This window comes from Ranitomeya imitator, chromosome 4 (assembly GCF_032444005.1).
Source record: "Ranitomeya imitator isolate aRanImi1 chromosome 4, aRanImi1.pri, whole genome shotgun sequence".
Classification (NCBI taxonomy): Eukaryota; Metazoa; Chordata; class Amphibia; order Anura; family Dendrobatidae; genus Ranitomeya; species Ranitomeya imitator.
The window spans coordinates 23848076-23852467 of record NC_091285.1 but is presented as its reverse complement, the minus strand read 5'-3'; the positions used below and the strand labels follow the sequence as shown (position 1 = coordinate 23852467).

The 4392-nt window shown below is 44.8% G+C and overlaps 1 long non-coding RNA gene across 2 annotated transcripts; it reads right to left on the bottom strand.

Moving 5' to 3' along the window:
• Window positions 1-854: 854 nt before the first annotated feature.
• On the bottom strand, window positions 855-3875 carry LOC138673912 (uncharacterized). 2 transcript variants are annotated; one of them, XR_011320368.1, is made up of 2 exons: window positions 3774-3875; window positions 855-1452 (listed from the first exon to the last, which is right to left on the bottom strand). It is a non-coding gene; the product is annotated as an uncharacterized lncRNA (long non-coding RNA). The 2 variants fall into 2 exon arrangements; XR_011320367.1 differs by having other exon boundaries at window positions 3770-3863.
• Window positions 3876-4392: the final 517 nt, after the last annotated feature.

Here is a 4392-nt window from a genome sequence, read left to right as displayed (position 1 = left end):
GAAGTACCTAACACTCCCTAGACCCCTCGACACAGCTTAAGAACTAACTTCCCCTAAAGATAGAAACGGGAAAACTATCTTGCCTCAGAGAAAATCCCCAAAGGATAGACAGCCCCCCCACAAATATTGACTGTGAGAGGAGAGGGAAATGACATATGCAGACAGAAATCAGGATTTAGCAAAGGAGGCCATTCTAGCTAAAAAGAAAGAATAGGACAGAGTACTATGCGGTCAGTATTAAAACACTAGAAAATATCCACCACAGAAAATACAAATCTCCACATCTGACTAAAGACATGGAGGGTATATCTGCATCTCCAGAGACACAGCTTGGCTACAAAAAAATCCTTCACAGGCAAAGCTGGACAAGACAAAACATGAAAATGCACAGAACTATAAGGTCCACAACATGTGGACAGCAAAAACAAAGCCAGAACTTATGTTTGTTGAAATGAACAGCAAAACAGGAGAGACCAGGTATGGATGTGAGTCCTCCAAAAACAATGGACAACTGGCACTGACTAAAGGATCAAGCAACACTAAATAGCCCAGTGCAAATTGCAATTAAGTGGACACACCTGATAAATGCTGCGATCCAAAGACAGCAGCACTACCACTCATAACCACCGGAGGGAGCCCAAGAGCAGAATTCACAACACAGGGTGTGTGTATGGAATGAGTTTCTGTTGTAAATAAAAAAAAAGTGTAGAACCTAAATAACACTATGACTGGTAGTGGTTTTTCGAGATATCTGGTTGACAATCAACATGGCCACCATTAAGAGTCCCTTCTTGAGTGCTTTGCACTTAGTTATAGGTTGCACCTTCGTAAATATTCGAAAAGCGCCATCTGTATTCTTTTAAAATTATTTTATTTTGGATGAAAAAAAAGTTTGGACACTGTCATATCGATAGTACAGGGTGGTGTTCTTAGATGGAGTGGTGCTTGATCTACTTCTACTGTCGATGGAGTATTTTCCTTCCCGAGTGTGCCGAAGACGAGCAGATCCTACGCATACTAATGTTGTGCCTAATGGATATGGAGCCAAAGGGAAAATAAAATATAATGTATTCTTGATGGCCGGGTCTATGAAATGCGTTTCTGACATTAAAAAAAGTGAAGACCTTGGATCACCCTAATACTAGTCTTAGTTTTTCACGACATCTAGGTGATGATCAATGTGGCTGCCAGTAGAGTCCCTTTTTGAGTACTTTGTGCTTACATTGTGCCTTCTAAAAGATCCGAAATGCGCTGTCTTTATTCTTTTAAAATACAGTATTAATTTTGGATTACAAAAAAAAAAATTCTCCACTGCCATATCAATAGCACCGGGTGGGGCCTTTAGATCGGCTGGAGCTTGATCTTCTATTGCAGATGGAGGATCTTCCTTTCCTGGTGTGCTGAAGAGGAGGAGCTCCTACTCTTCCAATGTTGGGTATAATGGATATGGAGCTAAAGAGAAAATAAAATACAATTAATTCCTGCCATCTGAGTCTGTAAAATGCGTTTCTGTTGTTAAAAAAAAGAGATCCTAAATCATCCTATGACTAGTCTGGGTTTTTCGAGACATCTGGTTGACGCGAGTGCTTTGCACTTAGTTATATGTTCTGCCTTTGGAAAGATTCGAAACGCGTAGTCTGTATTCTTTATAAATTATTTTATTGTAGATAAAAAAAGTGTGGCCACTGCTATATCGATAGGACCGGGTGGCAGCCTTAGACCGGGTTTTGCTTGATCTACTACTGCCGATGAAGTATCTTCCTTCCCAGGTGTGTCGAAGAGGAGCAGCTCCTACGCTTTTGGAGAAAGTACTAATGCTCTTCCCAATGCATATGGAGCCAAAGAGAAAATAAAGTACAATCTATTCCTGCTGGCTAGGCCTACAAAATGCATTTCTTCCATAAGGAAAAAAAGTGAAGACCTTAAACCACTGTATTCCTAGTCTTTTTCTGGACATCTAGGTGACAATCAATATGGCCACCGTTAGAGAGCCTACTTGATTGCTTTGTGCTTAGTTATATTCTGTACCATCAGAAACTTTCAGAATGCAAAATCTGTATTCTTTTAAATTAACTTGTTTCATTTTGGATAAAAATACAGTTTTTCCACTGCCATATCGATAGGAGCGGGTGGCGCTCTTAGACAAGGTGGCACTTGATCTACTAAGGTCCACAGGGAATCGTGTGCCTAATAGGTAGCACTACTGCTCAAGGTGAGCCCCATTGCCATGGATAGATCAACAACACTTTTGACTGAACTTACTACCATAGTGGAGCGCTCCTATATTTTCTGTTTTCTCTAACTTTCGGAAACTAGCTGATAGGTAAGGTAAGTGCCTAAGGCCTAAGACGCAAGAAGAGAATGTTAGGCTCACCTAGTGAGTAGGATCCATTAACCCTCAGATCCAGGTGGGCACAAGGACCCCAGGATTTGGTGTAGCAGGCAGGAAGGCAAGTGTGGAGCAAGGACTTGAGACCACAGGAGCACAGGTGCAGAGAGAACGCAGGCAAGTCCAAAGAAATGAAGGTAGCAGGTATGCCAGGTCACAAGGCATATGTGGGCCAAGACCTGATAAAGGAGCATGGCACAGACAGAACGCAACACTATGAGTCTTAATACAAAGACACTTGTGTGTCTCGGTTCTTAAATAGGCCTTGGCAGATAATGCCATGGAGGCACACCAAGCCACCTGTAAAACCCAATGTGAAGCACAGCAAAGTGCAGTGGCAAAATGTGAAGGTGGTGAAGCCCTGCCGAGCCGAGGCAAGTGTGTAACAGCGAAGTTCAACTCGGGTTCTCAGCAAGAGATGTACGGATGTAAGGTGGAGAGAAGCAGGTTGTTCTGATGGCGCAAGAATAAAGGCAGGAATCGACGAACGTCAAATAAAGTATGAATAAGCATGTCAACAAAACATATTTGAGAATCTCTACTTGAGGCCACTTCACCTGAGCACTATGTTATTGACCTTATTAGACTTATACACTCATAGCCAGAGTCTATCGCGCAGTTCTTAGTCTCTTGCACAGTGCCTAGGTTGCTATGCCCATGGTACATATCCTCTCTGCAGCTCTGTGGCCATCACTCAGCTTACTTCTGCAGGGTAAATGCATTTCGATCAGGTGCCAGATTGCCTGCCTCAGCGGGCCTCTCCCACTTTCTAGCCCTCTCTCTGCAGTGTCGATTGACATCTGTATATCGTTGCGGTTTTGCAGGCCATCTTTTCTCTGCAGGCCAACACTGTGACATAAACTAGGGAGCTTTCCTCCACTTTAAAGTTCTCAGAGGTGTTCTACTCGGCTTTCAACTAGCTTGACTGGTATGGTCCAGAGAACCCAATCCTCATACCCAGCTGGCACCAGGTACCTACTATCCAGTCCAACTTTCCTGGCAACAGGAGGGGAGCCTCCAACTCTTACCTACTGGACTTCTGCTCTCCTGTAGGTTTTGGCCATGCTCTTCCTTTGAAAGGTCACCACAACACCCTTTTCTTCAGGGGTATCAATTAAAATGCCTAAACTGTCTGTAAGGGCGCCACCTCTGGTTCTTGAATATTTACCCCTTCTTTTTCTTTTGAGTGAGGAGCTGGTCATCATTACTATCTATCATCAGGAGCTGGCAACTATTCCCTTCAGCAGCGCACTCTGGCATCTTACAGACAGCGATGCCTCAGCCCTGTTACTCAGAACTGCCTCTCTTCTGAGGAGGAGGCTCAGGCCTCAGTAGCCATTGTTAGTCCCAAAAAGGAACTGCTTTCTTAGAACAACTTACTTACTCGCCCACGCTCCTGCGGTGTCTGCTACCTCCCAGGACCTTCGCATGGCACCCAGGTCTCTTGAGAGTGTCCTTAAAAAGGCAGCATTCGCTTCCAAAAATGTCCCAAGCCAATAGCTGGGAGGCGCCTGATGAATAGGGAGACACCTCTCTATTGGGAGGTGCCTTAGCAACTCTAGTAATCAGTGCGTTAGCTGCTATCTAGTTTTAAAGTTCCTGTACCTGTTCTCCCTGAACCTGATCCTGTCTGCCCTATCTGATCCTGTCTGTCCTACCTGCACCTGATCCTGCCTGCCCTGTCTGAACTTAATCCTCTCCGTTCTGTTGTAACCTGTCCCTTAGGCCATCCTGAGGATACCAAGTCCAGAGCCTGATCCGTCTTGTCCACACCTGTACCGCTACCCTCACCTGTCCAGTTTGAACCAGCACCTGTAACCTTTTATCCAAGTCCATCCTGTGCTCTTGAACTTATCCTATCCTTTTCTGATGCGGTCGGTACCTGTTCTGTCTACCAGCCGCACGTCCCCATGTTATTCAGTTTCTGGTCAGTCCTGCTTTCTTGCCCTTTGGGGGTCAGCTGCTGTGGCTCTGGGTCTGTACTGGCATGGCACCTGGCATCC